This window comes from Drosophila pseudoobscura, chromosome 4 (genome assembly GCF_009870125.1).
Source record: "Drosophila pseudoobscura strain MV-25-SWS-2005 chromosome 4, UCI_Dpse_MV25, whole genome shotgun sequence".
In the NCBI taxonomy this organism is placed as follows: Eukaryota; Metazoa; Arthropoda; class Insecta; order Diptera; family Drosophilidae; genus Drosophila; species Drosophila pseudoobscura.
The window spans coordinates 15,029,580-15,049,415 of record NC_046681.1 but is presented as its reverse complement, the minus strand read 5'-3'; the positions used below and the strand labels follow the sequence as shown (position 1 = coordinate 15,049,415).

General features: G+C 38.5%; 1 long non-coding RNA gene across 1 annotated transcript; it reads left to right on the top strand.

Annotated features, from left to right (window-relative positions):
- The first annotated feature begins 14,519 nt into the window (after window positions 1-14,519).
- Window positions 14,520-16,044, top strand: LOC117184197 (uncharacterized). The gene is made up of 2 exons (XR_004469441.1): window positions 14,520-15,532; window positions 15,680-16,044. It is a non-coding gene; the product is annotated as an uncharacterized lncRNA (long non-coding RNA).
- Window positions 16,045-19,836: the final 3,792 nt, after the last annotated feature.

Sequence of the window (19,836 nt, the reverse complement as noted above, 5' to 3'; positions counted from 1 at the left end):
ACCCAGTCCAGACCCCTGGATCGTATTCCGTTTTCCATTTTATGTCTGAATTAGTTAACTGATTTCCCAGCTGAAGTCGTTTTTCCTCGTTTGTTGATATTATCGCTGCTTGAAACATTTCCAATCTCCAAATTGTTTCGGTTGTCATCGTTTTTGAGGGTTTAATCTTTTAAGCGCAGGGATTTTCCATGGATTACCTTAATGGAATATTCTTCTCTATGTGTGTTTAGATTTTCGGGTAATTTGATGTTCTAATTGGGAATCTAAAACTCACTTATCGTCTTCTACGATTATGAATTGTTCCATAGAATAATGTTTATGATGCCAGTGTGCATTTCGTTGGGTTGGGCTGGGGGCTCTGTCTGTGGTTGCCCCTGCTCCATTTCCATTTCCATTTCCATTTCTACTTTCCACTTTCCTATCCACGTATCTGAGCTCAGTATCTAAGTATAACCAAAGAAGCCCGTATGTTTTGTATTATGTTACACAAATATTTAAGCTGCCTTAAGTAGATACAACGAAACGCGTTTAAGATATACAAATATAGAAAGAAAAGAGCCAAAGGAAAAGCCCTGGGTGGGTGGCTGGCTGGCATCCACAGCCAGAGCCAGAGCCAAAGCCAAAGCCAAAGTCGTGCCAAAAGTTATCACTACCCAAGATATGGGACATGAGGACAGACAAACACCACCATTCGTACGGGTATGAGTATGTAGAGCGATTGACTGCCAAAGCAACCGCTTCTGTGCTGACACCCAACAAAAAAAAAGTCATAAAATAGCTAAATAATGAAATTTTAAGTATAATTTGATTATTGTTTGAATATAATTAGTAGAAACGATAATAATCCATGCGTTTATTCATCGATTCATAAGAGAGTCCGTTCGCTTATGGGAAATTTGAACAGCGATTCGATGCCATTCGAAACAGGGGGTATCTACCCTCTAGATACATTCTCAGGGAATGTTGAGTAGATCTATTTCCTTAAAACTTGTATGTTTGATGGATTTAGAAGAGATTAAGATTTATAAACAATCTGCAAACTGTAGAGAAAACTCTAAAATAGCTATAGCCAACGAGTCCACCTCTGACGACGACTGGCTATGTGCTTTTCCTCCTTTTTTTTTTGCTGGTCTCCTTAACTGGTTCTTAGTTTTTCCTCTTTTTTTTCCTTCGTCGTTGCTTTTCGTTTGTTTGTTTCTTTTGCTGTGTTTGCCATTTGTATATGGTTTGTCTGCTATCGGTTTTTTTTTTCACTTCTTTGCTTTTCTTTATTTTATCCATTGATACGCATATCGTTTGCAATTTGCTGCCCCCACCCACACCCCCACCCCCACTTTACAAATTCAATTCAATTTCTACGATTTCATCTCGGTCGGACAGCCAGAAAAAGAAAAACAACAAACTTTGCAACTGTGGGAGACTTTTCCACGAGCTTTTCCTAGCGTCCTCCTGCCATCATCCTCTCATGCTTATGCTAATAAATTTCAATAAATTCATGACTTATTTTTACGGCCTATATCTCGCGCCGTTTGCCGTATCTTCCATTTTGCTAGAAGTGCAGTTAAGGCTACTGTTACCAGGATTTATGGCTGGAGGAGTCTAAAGGATTTTCCTTGATTTAAATATGGAATGGGATTACTATCTTTTCCATATTCAGAAACAGCAGAAATAGCAGATCAGCAAAGAACATTAAATTTCCATTAATCTGTCGGAAAACATGGGAAAATCGAAGGCTTTCTTTTAATAACTGCCTTTAAGGGAAGGTTTAGGGGTTTCATTTTCCCCACTTGGTGCCATTTCTCTGCCAGTATTTCTTGGCCACAAAATTGTTTGTATTGGGCATTCGATACACCCTTACCTGACACTTTGATTGTCCTTCAAAGCCCAGAAAAACACGGAGTATTCATTAAATAAATTAGTGGAGGAATTTCTCCAAAAGTTTTTGTTTTTTTTTAGGATCCTTGCGGGGGGAGGGGTTCATTTATTTGATTATAATCATTTTTACTTGTCAGTTCAGCAGCAAAGCGGGGGAAGAACCTTTTTGCGGCTGAACAACAAAAAGGAAAACGCACGTTAATAAATAAAAGCGAAAAACAAACAACAGCAAAAGCGAATAGGCGAAAATGAAATATTCGAAATATTCGTCGTCGCCTGGCGTGTTGACCACATTAGGGCCGTGCCAAGTGGCTGAATAACCAAAGGAAAAAAAACAAAAAAAAATGATTGATTTAATGACACTATCGTTTGGGGCACACCTCTTACTGGGAGTTGGGGAGTGGGATTTGCCAAATAAAATACAGAAAACCTTGACCTGGGGCCGCAGTCCTCAGACGTTGATTCGCTGTTTAAAGTTCCCATAAGCGAACAGTTTCACTGATTTAAAATTGTACAATTTTTTTTGGCTAGGCTTTAGGAAAATCGTGACTCAAGGCAATCAGTAAATCAAACTAAATAAATATATTAAATATGTTAATTTTTATGCGGAATAAACATAAAAAGACAAACCCTATATTAATCCCCGTTTTTATGTTAAATGAACTGAGAAATACAAACAAAAACCAATCGAAAGTTGTTCTTTAGACGGGCATTACAAATTGATTTATTTTTATTTCACAAAATATATTAAATTCCGCGTTTAAATTGCGTTGAAAATGGGCGTTGTGTTCCCCTTTGAACTGGCACAATAAAATGGCAATTAAAATGTCCACTTAATCTAAAATCACTCGCAAACTAAAGCCATTGACTGTGTAATTAAAATATTAATTAAATTATAATTAAAGTTATTTTTTTTTTCTGCCAAAGAGGTTTTCCCTTGACGCTGCGCTAATCCCTTGGCTCCCATTTTTTTTTGTCCCTCTTTCAATTGCGAAAAGTGTGGAAAAGTTAATTGCACAAGAGAGTAAATAACAAAAGCAGGGCTTTATGGCTTAAAATGAAACTGTTGGCAGACCGGACCGTACCGGACCTATCCCTATCCCTATCCCTATGCTACAGAAACGCACTGTATATACATATTTTGTCTTAAATCAAAAAACAAATGGAATATAATTCGTTCATGATTCTATAAAATATTAATGGATGCATTGAATTACTAATTAAATGTAATAAAAAACGCAAAACCAAATTTAAATGATGACAAATTATACAGCATATGCGGGTGAGGGGCGGGGGATTTACAGTGTAAACTCCTTCAAGTGGAAATTACAAAATTTGCCCATGCATCGGGAATTTCGAATGTATTTTATTTAATTATTTATTTGATAAACAATTTTGGCTGTGCTCAGATAGGAGAGTGAATAAATCGATATTATATATTTATATATACAGAAAAATATTCTGTGAAATCACATCACGAAACCCTTTTTCTTTGCAACTCAAATCGTAATTCGATTGAATATTTAATCAACGATTTGTGAACACATTTCTTGGGTGTTTCAATCATTTTCCCTCTCTATTGATTCAAGTTTTCCGATTTATAGACTCCATGATTTTTATGTGTATGCAAACAATTTTGTTTTGTTTGTTATTAATACAAAAAATTCCAAAACTGCTCGCATATAAATTCATTTTCCACATAGCATTTGCACAGTGGAATATGAAAAGCGGGGGGAAAAAGATGGCAGTTAATAAATTGCAAAAAAAATGTCGAAAGGGGGAGCGGCTGGGGCTGGGGCTGGGGCTGGGCGATAAAAAGGCTCAGGAATAAATAAACGCAAATGCACAAATACGGCGGATTGGTGCCGTTAAAACCATAAAAACCAAAAAAACACAAATTTTGCTGCAATTAAAAATTCAATGTTTGCAATTTTCCTTCCCCCGCCCCCTCCCCTGCACGGCAGAGTTTACGGAATAAGTTGATGCATTTTTCTTTTATTTGCACACAATTTTCCCATCCATGGAGTTTGTTTTATGCTTTGGCTATTATTATTTTTAGCCCGCGAACATTTTCATTTTCATTTTTATCCTTCCTCTCATTTTATTGATATTATAAATTATGGTTTATGCGAATTATGATATATTTTTTCATAGATTTTTAACCGCCATTCGTGATTCTGCAGCCAACTGCATTTTTATATTAGCGCCAAAGTTTTTTTCGGCGAACATTTTACGATCAACTTAATTGCTGCCACGAATGTAAAAGCAAATTTTCCGCAAAATTAAATGCGAGATAAAAAAAACTTAATTCTATATTAAATAAAAACAGTCCGCAGTATATTTAAGGGGACAAATATTTTGGAAAATATATAATATATCATTAAGGTTTTATTTGATTTGATTTATAATTATGATTTGTATGGAATATTTTCCAGGTCTAAAAAAATATGCATGTGTATATAAATAATTAAATATTTTCTCTACCTTTTTATACTAAATATTTTCTAAGAAAAAAAAATATTTTTTTTTTGTTTTTTTATATGAAGGTTATTCCTTGAGCCTTTTCCAATCTTTAATTGAAGCAACTTCAAAGGTCGTATAGCTCCATAGTACTCCACACTCCTATGATATGTGCCCTAAAACTGGTCGAAACTGGCAAATGCTCAACGACCAGGCTGTTGTAGAGCCCTTCACTGAAATGAAAACGAAAACGAGTCGAAATTTGGCAGCACAAGCATCATTAACAGCGATTGAACCTTGGCCCCCCCTGGAAAAAGAAGGGGTTTTAACCCCCGAAAACAGTATTGCTGATGCCTGATGCATGTTGAGCGAAGATGCCAAAACAACCCCCAGAAGAGGTCGCCGGGCGGAGTGAAGTGAAGTGCTGCACTCAACGCCCGAAAGTTGCGACAGCTGCAAATGGGAACTTTTTCTTGGCAGAATTTTTTATTTTCTACTTAGCCTCGGGGGCAGTGCCACTGCTGCACCGCATTTAGCCCATGAGCCATGGCCTGTGCTTAGTAATTTGATCACAATTGGGTTAAGGACTGAACGCCCTCTCTCTCCGGGCGGGTTTCTGTCATCTCAATTAAAATGAAATTCAAATTTAAATTGGAAATGTAAATTTCTGTAATGGCTACAACTGCTGCTGAATAAACATCCTGCATGTCCTCTAATAGATGCAAATATTAACACTTAAATGCCTCCAGATGTTCTGGGACTTGCAAATGGATCAAAACTCGTAGTATTCGTGAGTCGCTGATGAAAAATGGCCAATTCATTGTTCAACTAATGATTGAAAAGTGTACTTTGTATAAAAACCTACACAAAGTCCAACCCCAAAAAAAAATGTCAACTAGCTACTTACCGAAAAGCAAAGGAGAGGCGGGGAAAGGTACTACGAGGAGCGAAAGAAGAAAAGCACAAAAGTAGAAGGAAGCGAAAGAAGAAAAGACGACAAGTCTCGGCCAAATGGGAAACTTTTCTTTTAAAAAGTTACGTACCCTCTGGATGACACTTTTGCTTTGGAAGGATGGAGCGATGGAGGGATGGAGCGATGGAGGGATGGAAGGATGGGTATATATGGGATGTAGGGGCCTGTGGCAGAAGCAGAAGCTGTAGCTGTAGCTGGAGCTGCTGGTTGGCCAGTATATTCTTGGCCAGATGTTGTCCCGGAAAACATTAAAAGTGCAACGGCGGCGAAAACTTATTTACTTTTTCACATTTCGCAGCACTTGACTGCGCGCCGCCTTCTCCTTTTCCTTCTCTTTGGCGGCGGGGGCAGGCGAGGAGAGGAGATGTGGCAGAGATGTAGGAAATGTGGAAAATGTGGGAGATGCGGCTTTTCAATTTCGCCCCCAAAGGAGGGCGGTAAGGGGCCGGGCACTGCTTGACAAGTTTGAAATTTCAATTAAATTCATTTGAACTGCGGCTGGACTTCTTGGGGGCCATCTATCCCTCTCCCTCCCCCTGCCCCCGACCCCTCTCTCTCGCTCTTCCAGCCGGTAATGAGCAGCAGAGGCCAGCGTAATGGCATCTTAGTTTGATGCAGTCAACGGTTGGCTGCTGCTGGCTGCCACCGATGCCACCGATGCCACTGTCTGTTGTGGCATTGGCCTACGTTCTGCTGTGAAGTTTGCGGCTCCAAAAGGTAACTGCGAGCTTTGACAGGGGAGGGCTATTTGGTACAGTGGTTGTGCCAGCATATTTGTGGAATGGTGTACAAATTTCCCATAACCGAATGGACACATTTTTAAGGAATGGCAACCAAGAATGTGATGGGGAAATATTGAAAAATCTATACATATTTTAGCTGGCTTTGCACCACTGTGGCCACTCCCCCAGACCAGACCCAAAACAGGCAATGGGTCGGTCGGTGCCGTGGGGTCGGCAACGTTGACAACTCTTTGGGGCTGGAGGAGGAGGAGGGCACAGGGCAGGGCCTCATACTCGTGCCATGGTGGTCCACTGGTCAACTGCAGTTTGCAGGAGAGGATTGCTCTCCACTGCGTGGGTCGTAGTCGTCGCCGAAACGGAAAATGTCTTCATCTTCATCAATCAAAGCCCAGGCATCTGACACTCGAGTCACTCATGCAGTCACTCAGCTCAATTCAATTCCCAGAGCCAGAGACAGAGACAATGCTTTCTCCCACTCTCTCTCTGCTCTCTGCTCTCTGCTGTGTGTGTACGTGTGTGTGTGTGTGTTTGTCGTTTTGCTGCTAAATTTCAATTACAAGTGCAACAACTAAGTGCATCAAGTCAACTTTCCTGCCACATGAAATGAACTTTCCCCCAGAAGCTTCATTCATTTCGTTTCCTTGTCAGCAGCGACAGGGCATCAGTGGCTTGGAATGGGGACCCCCGTCCCGATAGCATATGTTTTTGTTTGTTCTGTGTTCTTATCAACAAAGTGTTCTTAAAAAAATATTATAACTCACTCACTCCGTCGGCACAGCCTTCACTGCTAAGTCACACTGGGAGAGGGCAAGAGAGTTGTTCTAGGAGCCTCTGCAGCGCAAAATTTGTTCATTTGAAGGCTTTTTCTTTGGTATTTCCTGATAGATAGGGGGAAACTAGAAACTATCTTTGGTTTTATTAGCCCAACGATTGGTTTATCTCTGGTTAAGAAATATTCTCTTAAAAGCCTTTGTTCTTTAACAGGAATACATTATGATGGAAGTTCTGGCACAGTTCTACAAATTATAAGGGTTTCAATCGAAACATTACATTCCATCCACATTTTACTATGTACAACATATAGATATCTCCGATCTATTCATCTATATTTCATCTAAAACCCTACAACGCCTATAAAATAAGTGCTGGAACTTGAAATTCTGCTGCTAAATGGATATCTTTTATCGTTTTAAGTGCTGAATCGCTTATGACGAATGATCTGTGCTCGTGGCGATGTGTCCATTCGCTTACGGGAAATTGCTACAACGAAGAATGTGACTCTTGTCCGAACTATGGGTAATATGTTCTTCCTCTTTCTCTTTCTTGTTTCAAATTCAATTCTAATCTATTATAGTAAGCCTTAACTGCATAAACAAACGTTTAAGCCGCTTGGTGGGCCCCTTGGTTGGATGTCATCAGCGGGGCGTGGCAGTGTCATTGTGTGGTTTATCTTGGGCTCCTGCTGCTGCTGCACTGCATGGAGTCGCCTCTAACCTCTAAATGTGTCGGCGGCGTGTGGTGTGTGGCAGCCTCCAGCACTGCCTTACCGTTAGTCATACCTACCACCACTCCTCTCGACATTCAGCCTGTCATTTTGGGTTCTGCGATACGAGAGCGAGAGCTTCTGCTTAATTATTACAGCATAAATTATCAGCATCTTGAGATGTTTCAAGAGTAAAGCAGAGCATGATTCACTCCCTTAATGTGTACAACCCCACCCCCCCCCCCCCCCCCCCTCCACTCGAGGAAAGAGAGGTCCCCCGATTTGCATACTAAGAGGCTTTTGTCAGTGGTCAGGCCTCCCCACTCCCTCCCTCGCCCACACATAACCCTTTCCGTTCTGTTCCGTTCCCCTTTCCCGCGTTCCCCTTGCTCTTCCACTCGTTTCGTTCGGAATGGAGCCTCAGATAACAGGCACACACACACTCACACACACATGTGTAATTCTTGGCTTTGTTTGGGTGGAATTTATTGAAATTGATTTCGATGTGCCTTCGCTTCGGTTCTCTCTTTCTCTCAGTCTTGAGACATTACATTCGATCATTTAAGCAGGCGGCATTCGATTCTTTATTCTCTCTCCATCTCTCCATCTCTCCTCTCGCTCTCTCTGCCTCTGCTTCCCATGTGATTTATTGATTCCTCTGGTGTGTTTCTGTTCCGCTAATGGCCAAGGGTAAGGTTGAGTTAGGTTCCAGGGGAGGATTGTGGATTGTGGATTGAGGATTGAGAATTGAGTATTTGAGCATTTGGTATGGGTGCTTCGGTCTCGTCTTTCATTTTGATGGTTTGATGAGTGTGTTAGACACATTTGCCAGGGCTCTATCTCCCTCTCTCTATCTGCCTGTCGGATGGATTTGCCGTGGGAATTTCGTAATTTCGTATGCAAGTTGTGTGCTACGACAAGGCGAGGCTTTTGTGATGATGGGTTTGGTTTCTCTCCCTTCTTTTTTGCCTTTTTTTGTCGTTTTTGTACGAGTATCCTAAGTAAATATGATGGGTAATTTCTTTTTAAAGGTTCTGCGTGTGCCATTAGGGAAATTGCAATATCGGCCGTGTGTATCGCAGTCCCGAAATCAAATTAAATTTTAATGCTTCTTCTTCCATGTGTTTTTCTTTATTTAATTTAGTTTTTTCCTCTCTCTCTTTCTTTGCAGGTAAATGTTTGTGTTTGAAGAAAACGAAGGGTAAAAATCGAAGATTTCAAGGATATGGAAAGTTTGGCCTGCAAAAAGGTTCAATAAACCCTGGTATTTCTATGCAAAGAGAGCCCTGACATATTTTAAATATTTTATCAACATATATTTTTAAAATATTTCCAAGATTTTCTTTCATTTTCACCGTCTGATTGATTAATTCCTACTAAGCTTTTTTTTTCACTCCCAAAAAATTTCCTTTGATTGCCAGATGAATTTTTGACATTCATATATGTATTATTTTTTTGTTTTTTTTTTTTGCCCGTCTTTGATTGAGAGCCAAGGACAAGCACAAGGACTCTGCGTGTTATTGTAGGAGACGCATCCGTAAACCCAAGACTCAAGTATTCAAGAAATGACAACAGAAATTTACCCACCAATCCCCAGACCCCCCACCCCCACCCCGCTGTCAGATTTTTGGAAAAAAGAGCGACAGAGAGAGAGAGAGAGAGGGAAATGTTCCCATGGCACGCGCTGGCGACACTTCCCAGAAGCAAAAATATTTTGTTGGAGAGCAAAGTGGCAGCCAAGCCAAGGGCGCGCGCGTTTCTAGCATGTTGTGAATATTTTCGTTCGTTCGTTTCGGGGGCAGAAATATAAGGGGGGTGGTGGGGGGACGCAGACATTGCAAGGGGAGGACGTGGCATGCCACAAGGAGGGTAGTAAAAGCGTACCGTTATACAAACATTGCATAAAAATATTAAATTTATGATGCAATAAAAAAACAGTGTTAACAGGAGAGAGAAAGAGAGAGCAGAGCAACGGGCAGTGAGAGAGAAAGAGCGTGCGTGCTTGGGAACGCCTTGAGATAGGGTCACCCTCTTGTGGCAAGGGGCACCCTGTGGGGAACCAGCTGAAAATGAATCAAAAAAAGGGTCTACAAAATAGGAATGGCTGAAAAGGTACGACGCTTCAAGGAAAAGCTTGAAAATACTTTTTATTTGCCATCAAATTTCCCAAGAATATTCCAACGAAAGAGGCTTCGAATACCCTTGATTTTTCAAGCGCTGTTCCTCAATAATGCGACCCCTCTGCCACGGGGTATTACGAGAAGATTAAATGAATACCCTTCTTCGGTTAGGGTATCACAGAGCTCAGATAATGATAGTCCGAACCCCCCCAGAGGGACCAAGTGACCAACCGGGCCAACCGGTTGCATTTAAACGGCTATGACACCAACCCCTAGCAATGATCTTTAGAGCGTAAAATGGAAAAAAAAGAAACACAGAACAGAACACTAGAGAACTTCTATCGATGTCAACTGTGTGTGTGCTAAGCCCTCAAGTCAAACGGGATTAAGGGGGATGCCAGTGAGAGGGCCGTGCGGCAAAGGGTGGCCCCGAACCGAAACCCCTTAGGGGGTGTGGGGCAGTGCATTCGCAGCAATTGGTGGTGTCACGTACCTCAAACCTTTTGGGTTTTTATTTATTCCCCCGTCCCCTGCCTGTTCTCCCTGTTGCCGTCTGTCGGCTTACTTTGACTTTTGACAGTCCCCGATAAAAAAAAAAAAAGCTGTGGCAGTACATGTTCCTCTTCTCTCCGTCTCTCTCGCTGGGAAAGGATCCTTGGTGTGGCAGAAGAAAAACAACATTGCTTGTAATATGAGCACGTGCCATCATCAACGGAGCATCAGCGTCGCCCAACCTCTGATTGGATGGAAGCGTTTTCTCTTTCCTTTTTGTCTTTTATTTATCCCTAATCGTATTCAATGGGAAATTGTGTGAGTGTGTGATTAAAATTTCAATTAACAATGAGAATGGTCGTTTATTTTTGGAAATTTCTAAGAGAATCATCTCCTTTCTTCTAACAGAGTGTCGCAGTTTCACGGTTCCAAGCGAATGATGCTTCAATTTGCTGTATAAATTTTCAATAAGCGAATGGACACATTTCGTTACTTCAACATTGTGTTCCAATTCCATTGTTCCCACCGGAGGAGGCTTTTTATGCACTAATTCCACACAAGGGAATGTATACATTTCGTTCGGTCAAGAGCGCGTTCCAATTCCATCGTTCCAACTGAATGACGCTTTGCCTTTCTGCCTGTCTTTGCCATAAACGAATGGACACACCTCGTTCTTCAACACAAAGTATTCCACTGTTCCCATCGAATGAAGCCTTGATTTGCTGCATGAATTTCACACAATTTGTATGGCACACCTTTTAGAACCTTTGCAAACGTTCTTCAAATCACCTTGAAAAGGGGGAAACACAACCCTCCCGCTCTCCCTGCCACACCCTATCGTGCCACTAGAAACCCTGCCACTTGCAATGTTGCACTCATGTGCCATCCATCAATTTGCATTACGCCCCACCCCCAGAACACTAGATACTGGTGGGGAGTGGGGCGGGGGCTGTCTGGGAACCCCTACTCTGCGGCACTTCATTTGCACAAATTTCATATAGAACTATTATGTGGCGGGTGTTTTGGGGGGTTGAAAGTTAGTAAATAATCCGAAACACGCGACTCCCCGGCAAATAATTCGCATTCAAAATCTCGTAAATCAATTCTTTTTTTCTTCCCACATTCTAATTATGTGATTAAGTGATTTATGACTTTGTGTCGCGCATAAACGGATGGCGCCCTCTCTTTCTCTTTCTCACTATAGCTGTCTCTTTCGTGGTACTCGGGTAGCATTGACCCTGCTCAACATTATCGCTATCTCTCTCTCTCTAGCGCTCTCTTCTGCTCGTTATTATTATTATTATTATTTGTTTTGTTGTTTCTGTTTGAACTCTTGAACGAGGAAAATAAAAATTTATGACTGCACTAAAAACCCCGAGCGAACAAAATGTGTCCGTGACATTTATGATGTGACACATTGTGTACCTAACTCTCGTCCGTCCTCACCTTCTTCGGACCAAAATCCACCCACTACTCCTCCTCCTCTTTTTCTCCATTGAGCAAACAGTTGTGATACCCTGCCTGGTTTAACTTTTGTGGCCTCAATTTGGTGGCATCTCCGTTATTATGCTTTCTTGCTTTTTTTTTATTGATTCTAATTGACGATGACCCACCCCGCGACCCCCAAAAAGTCGTTTCCTCCAAGTGGTTTTCCGCTTTTCCAATTGACTGTGAAGATCGTAAAGAAATTAAGTACACAACTAACCCCCCCCTGACACCCATTCTGCTGTTCTCTGGAAACTGAAACCCAAGAGGGCCCAGAGCTCTGTTTCTCAGCATTTTGTTGTATCTGTATCTCATGTTACCACCTGATAACCGAATGACCAAACAAACTCGATTGATTGATTGTAGTTTTTTCTGGGTTTCTCTGTTTTGTTTATTTCAACGCTTTGTCAACTTTGTTTAATGGATACCACACTCAAAAGTCATTTTTCAGGCACGTTTCTCGACGTTTCAGACAAAAATCTGAAAATAAAATACGCTGCTTAATCATTTCGAAATAGAAGTTACTGAAACGAGAATACATAGCTTTCTATTGATATTTCGTGTAGAAAATCCCAGTTTCATTATTTATGAGCAGCTTTCAGGCCGCCAGCCCTGGCAGAGTCAAATTGTCCTCGACATACGCAAATTTAATGGGATTATCAAATGCAAACGAGCTGTGGGACGGACGGACAGGGTTTGTCCCCTGGCTTCAAACGCCCCATAAATCATGGAATCAAAGTGCCACATTTTGGCCCGAGATGCCCGGAGGAGGTGGGGCGGCGGTGTAGATTGGTGGAGATGCGTTAAGCCCTTTGGTCGAGGTCTAACACGTACTAAATGCTTGTCAAGCGTTGGCAAAGGAGGGGACCAAGGGAGAGGGGAGGGTGGACAATGCGCAGACGTGACGTGGAAAATATTTATGAAAAATATTTGTTATCAAAGAAAACACACACAAGAGGAAAGGAAATTGATTTCAAGAAATATGAATAAATATTTTTGCCTAGAAATATTTTCAGGCCAACCTTTGCTTTGGTCAGTTTTCCCATTAGTTGTAGATGATTGTAGATTTTCCACTTTTTTTTTATTCTGTCATCCAGTCTTTTCACTTTCTTTTCAATTTTCTTAAAAGTATACTTCAGTTGTAATGGAAGTGCGGCGCGCAGATATTGTTCTGCTTGCAACCACCGCTGCAGCGGTGGCATCTTCCACTATACACAATGCATAATGGACAGACATCCACTGGCCACTTAAGCTGAAGGACTCTGCTCTGAAGGACTCTTGCTTATCCATGTTCTCCCTTCTCCGCCATCTTTCGCTCTTCTATCAACAAATTCCAAATTGGTTTGCCCAGCAGTTTTGCATAAAGGCACTTGTGTGGGGCGGAGGGGGGGGGGGCTCTGGGAAAAACTTTCAGTCTACAAATTGTTATCACAGTCTATTGGACCCAGGGACATCCGTTTCCCATTCCATTTAGATGTTCATCAAGTGTAAATTGTAAGCCAAAAATTAATAATGAATCGAGTGGCGGGCACCAAAACAAGAAAAGTCTGTTGCACTTGCAGCAGCAACGGAAGACGAGGAAGTTGCAGAAATTTGCATAGCCCCCCGCTGGAAAACTGGCGAAGAAATTCAAGTTAGCAGTCGGCCAGACCAGGCCAGGCCACAATGCCGAATGGCAACAAGAAAAGCACAACAATAAATAGCATTATGCTAATCCCAGGCCAAACAGAATGCGGCAAAGTAAAGAAAGGGAAGCCTTTTCGGGCACCAGCTGCCTTTCAGAGACCGGAATACGAATAATAATTACGAGGGAACACACAGAGAGAGACAGAGAGAGAGAGATAGAGGGAGAGCCAGCCAAGAACTAACTAACTATTATTTACTAAAAAATACGCCAAAAGATAACCGCGGAGATAGAGAGAGAGAAAAAATGTTTAACGCCCAAGCAGCGGCAAAAAGAGATTCAGCGCGAACGTGACATGGCATAAGAAATAGGTATAAGTCCCCCCTCCGCACCGCCTCGCTGGAGCTCACTTCTCTTGAGCTTTGGAGGGAGATAATAAAGCTTAAACCCTCCCCAAATGAGCTTTGAATCCTCGTTGTGGGGGGAGGACGGAGGCTGCCGACTGGCTGGCAGGCAGATAAATTGGCCAGAGATATGAGATCTTATCTTTTCTATAGCGAATAGTAATTAACAAAAGTACAAAACAAACTTAAATTAGTTAGGGACGAGAGCCAAGACTCTCGTACCCACGTACCCACGTACCCAAGCTCGTGGCCACGTTCACATGTGACTGGCAATATTCCGGTGCTGATTTTCCCCTTGCAAAACACCACAATATTGCTCCTGAAAAATCGTATAAACTTTACTGGCGGTATTTAATTAATTTATAAATTTTTTTAATTTATATACTAATTTATTTCATTTGTAAATTTCCTTTTATTTTTTGTATTTAATTTTAATCGTTATTTGATTTATATATTTATTTAATTTATATTTTAAATGTATGTATGCATTTATTTATTAATTTAATTTAATTTAATTTTATTGTAGTTATTTACTTTAAATATTAATTTAATTCATTTATAAATTTCTTTTTTTATTTAATCTATATTTTTGTTCAAGTATATATATATTTAATTCTTATGTTTTCTTATTTATTTAATTTGTATATATTCACTTATATATTTATTTATTCTATTTATATAAATTGAAATAATTAAAAATTCCCAATCCAGGAATTTATTTGAATTTTAAATTAATTTGAAACATTTTTGAAATATTTTCGTTTATGGAGAATTTGTGTAGCAAACCAATGACCTACTTCCATTCGATGAATGTGTGCCCTAGGGAAACGGCAATCTATATACAGGATACGATAATAGTAGTTATTATATAGGCACTTTGCTATGGGACAGTGGTAGGTACACAAAGGAGGAATATAAATTATAGAGAAAGTAGAAAGGTTCAAGGGCATCGAAACCGTTTTTCAGGAAACACTTAAAAAATACCTCTAAACTATCACATTAGATTCATTGCAAAGGGATGACCTACCTGTTTGAGGGTTGTTTGAATCGCAACACGGGACCAATCGTAAAAACAGGTTCATTGACAGTAAGTGGGAGGAGAGAGAATATAAATGAGCGAAGGATCGATTTGAGAGGATTTTACATGGTTGAGAAACAGGATTAAGATCGAAGTTAGTTCACATTATCGCCGATAGGTGGCGCCACCAAGTAGTAAGGATACGGGACAGCGACTTTTTACACTGAATTACCAAATTCGCAACATGTTGCAGCAACATTTGCTTAAGCATGTGCAGCTTGGCAACATGTTGAATGTAAGTGTGCATCATATTGCTATGTTATTACGTGATCATGTTAAATAAATACTTATAAGATATTTTATTAACATTGAATTGGGAACCAATTTCTGCTATGTTATTAACTGGTCAAGTTAAATAAATACTTATAGGATATTTTATAAACATTGAATTGGGAAAACAAATGTGTGAAGTTTCTGAAATTTACATCCTATAGAAAACATAGGTTGGAAACCTGGGTATCTAGATGTCCGTATAGAGGGTTGAATGGTAAGAGAACACAAATTAATGGAGATATATATAGGAGCACGCAAAGAATAAAATTATAATAGGAAGACATCAAAATTAATTAATGCTACTTAGAGTAAATATACGTCTGTCCCGTATCCTTACTACTTGGTGGCGCCACCTATCGGCGATAATGTGAACTAACTTCGATCTTAATCCTGTTTCTCAACCATGTAAAATCCTCTCAAATCGATCCTTCGCTCATTTATATTCTCTCTCCTCCCACTTACTGTCAATGAACCTGTTTTTACGATTGGTCCCGTGTTGCGATTCAAACAACCCTCAAACAGGTAGGTCATCCCTTTGCAATGAATCTAATGTGATAGTTTAGAGGTATTTTTTAAGTGTTTCCTGAAAAACGGTTTCGATGCCCTTGAACCTTTCTACTTTCTCTATAATTTATATTCCTCCTTTGTGTACCTACCACTGTCCCATAGCAAAGTGCCTATATAATAACTACTCACAGCTAACAGCTAGGACATAAACTAGTAATCTTTCAACAACGATGGATGACCTTGAAATCATTTTTATCGATTCCCAACCGGAATCAACCATAAATCTGGACTCTCAGCCGAGCTCCGTAGACCTGTCCTTGATTTTTGGGATTAAGACTCAAACCTATCTCGAGAGCAACTTGACCTGGTTAAGTGACATTAAATGGGATGATGACGACGATGACCCAAGGAATGCAACGTCTAATAATGATAATCCAGCATACATTTTCCCGGATGATGACAACATTTTCGATTTAGTAGATAATCAGGATGATGATAAAAGATCTCAACTCCAGGAACTACTTCGGGACGAAGATGATGATGACTTAATTGCTGCGGTAAAATTAGCTGAGGCGAAATTTTAATAATACGAATACATATTTATATAATAAGAATATTTTATGTATTTTTCTAAAAATAATATATACATATGTACATATATAATAAATATAACACATTTAACCACTATTTATTTTAAATGTTTCTGTTTTACTTTTGATTGGTTGAATTTCACTTCCTCTTATTACAAGAGAATCATAGGATTCGTTTGAAACAGGTTTCTTCCACGTGAGGATTACACAAAAAGAATAAGTGGATTTCAGGTAGAATACTGATGCTTTTGAATGAATTTATTGAGTAATGTTCACATCATTTTATACTTAGTTGGTAAATTTATGTAAGGGTATTTATATTTAAAAACGCACAGATTATTTCATTTTTAAATAAATATTATATTTTTCGCTTTAATTCCATGTTATGCTTAAATAACATATGCATATTGAAGTCAATTCTCAACCAAAACAGTTCAGTTCCTGGACATAAGTAACATCGATAAAATGATGATTTTGATTTTGAATAACTAAAGTTGTGGATTTTTAAGGTGTGTTTTTTCAGTTCATTGCGGGAACTAAAAGATGTTTTTAAATAACACAACTCGCAATGAAATGTCCTCATTTCGAAGTGAAAGTGAACTAACCTATCTCAGTAACTTACAGTTCTTATATAGGAAGTGAACAGCATATGAACAAAAATTCTATGCATTTTGTTCTGTTTATATAATTTTTTCATGTTGACGGTTATATAAGACCCAACATGTAAATATAATATTTGAAACAATATATACAGCAGTGTATCCATAATTTATCCCTTATTACTCAACCACCAATCAGACTTGAGACATCTGGCCATTACAGCTTTAAAACCATTTACTTATTATCACTCAACTACCAATCTGCTCAGATCACATTTGTATAAAATTGAATTAATGAGAGTATAAAAGATCATGCAATCTTTTAAATAATTTAGTATAAAATCGTTAGTAGGTTGAATAGTTTCTATTACTATAATGGTATGTAAGAATATTTAAATCTCTATATAGAAAATGATAAGCACTTCATCAAATATATACCTAGGCTTTCCTAGAATTACTTAACGAGACAAAGCCGGCGGTTGGATACACCAAGGTTGAGGACCTATGCATAGGATTTGAGTACAAGATCAATGGATGTAAAATCAAAAAAACATCATTTGGAAATAAAGTAGTCCTTTATTTAACTGATAAGGACAACGAACCGCTTTGGATATTTTTACCTAAAAGTTATGTGACCAAATTTTCCACAAAAACACCCTTTAAGATGTTGAAGGAGCATGGAATCTCACATCTTATATATAAAGGAAAAGAGATGAATAGATATAGCACTGCCCATTTCCAATTTATATGTAAAGAGTAAATAAAGAGTTCCCATTATATATATGTAAGAGAAGAAGAGACAACTATACATGTAAAGACAAAAATAAAGAAAAAGGTTACGAATATACACACATATGTAAAAAAGAGATGGCTAGATATAGTACTTATCATTTCCAATACATGGGTAAAGAAAAATATAAGGGAAACATAGCAAAGACGTGGATATAAAGAGTCCTGCTCTTTGAAACATTATCAGTAATAGATTCAAGAAGTCAGCTGCAAGATGCATGCCAAACAAATAAAACTTTTTTTAATGCAATTCGAGGAGATGATCTTCGAGGAGCACGTACAAATTCTTGAAAATTTGATGAGAATTTTGGAAGATCTGGAGGAAAAGGAGCTTCAGTACTCCAAGTTTGGCTTTCATTATAAGCTATGCCCCTGGAGTGATGACGATGCAACGGACGGACCTGACACATGCCTGTGTCATACCCTACCAAATAAGAAAGCAGAAGCTATAGACCTAATGTTAAAGTACTATAACTTAAATAAAAGAATGTATCCCAGCTCAAAAATTCAATAAACATCTTAAATGTCTCTGAAATAATATTGTGTTTTATTTTAAACGAATTTTCTTAAACATTTTTATTATTAACTTATCATTATAGTTAAAATCATTTTTCTTAAATTGTTTTAAAAAACAATTTAATGTTTTTTTGCTGCTTTTAAATATTCCATATAGGATACAGTAATGACCGCATGTATTTGAAAAATAACCTTGCAGTGGTTGTTTATTAAATGTAAACTTTATGGAATTTTTCCTTAATATTTTTAAAAATTCTTTATTTTGAGGATATTGACCATATGAATCAAAAAATTCGGCTGAATATTTGTTTTCAAAGTAAAAAGCAACCCAATGAGTTCCTGAATAGCTTGAAGAATCTGTGTTTGCTATTATTAAAGCAGGATATTTCGAAATTACTTGAGGCAGCTGATCAGAGGGATAAACTCCTTTAAAAATTCTTTTTGTTTTTGAATGCTTGGAAAGCAACTTATCGATTTGTAATGTATTCATTTTTACAATAGTACACGAATATTTCTATGTTTATCAATATCAATCATTGAGTCATATTCACAGTATACCAGACAAGTAACTGCTTCTGTAAGAGGCTCCGAAAATCGTCCTTCAATTCGGATGGCTCCTTGTGATATTAAATTTGAGCATACAGTTGAATTGTGATGGTCTGCTGTTAGGTCAAATGCTAATATAAAACTATTTTTATCAAACATTTCCTTTGTAATTTGTAAGCCTCGATCATAATGTTTTATTCCACTTGATCTGAATAGCATATTATATCCTCTAGAGCTTTGAGCATTTTCAGAGTTCGAGAAATCAAACTCAAGTGCCTGCGATGGTACTTGTACTCCATTAACCAATAGATTAAAGCGTTGAATTTTAAAATGTTCAAAATGGAAGGGGTTTAATGCCCGATTTCCAGAATATGATTTGTTTTTTACCATGCAAAAAACCAAAAAATTGGGAAGCTGTCCAATAACTGCATTGTCAATTGATAATGTATTATTTCCTGGATATATTGTAAATGATTTTACTTGAACTTTGCTGTATGGATAAATGGCATTTTTAGTTTGTAAAACATGATGATGAGCCAATAAAATGCTCGGATTAATAGTTATGTGGTTCATGAATAGTTGGGCCTCCAATATTTTAAGATTTGATTCAGTTTCAGATTCCATTAAATAAAATGCTGTTTTTTCAATGTTAAAAGTAATCCTCAAATCTACATTATTTATAAGCAGTTTTTGTTGATTAAATATATCTCCATGAACTTTTCCGAATAGTTCAACCTTATTACTGTTTTGAAAAATATTTTTGAGCATAATGGATCCATCGGTGTTAACGTATCTACCAGATAATAATTTACCATAATTAGGATAATAACCTTGAGTGGCTAAGTGACTTTCACTGGCATCACTGCCATAGTTTAAAATCGTTTGCAAATACGATCTATAATGATAGTTATTATCACTCTGAGAAACCAAAATATTATTTAAATATACGGACGAACTTCTAAACATTGAATGCAAAATATTATTCACTACTCCAACATCGTTTCCTTCAATGTTGGTATTATCACTTTTTCTTAGTTGCACAACAAGTCTTAAGTAAACACTTGATAGGTCTCGATATGTTTCCCCATTTCCTAAGCAAACGAATTCAATTGAAGAAGCACTGTCCAACGAAGCTATGGGGTTATATGAAACTTCTTCTGTTCTCAGAATAGAGCTTTGTGTAGGATGTGGCTCAAAGAGATCCAATTCGCTTTTCATACATTCAATATGGGTGGTCATTTTGATTTAGAAAAAATGTCTCTTATAGTTAATTTCTTTG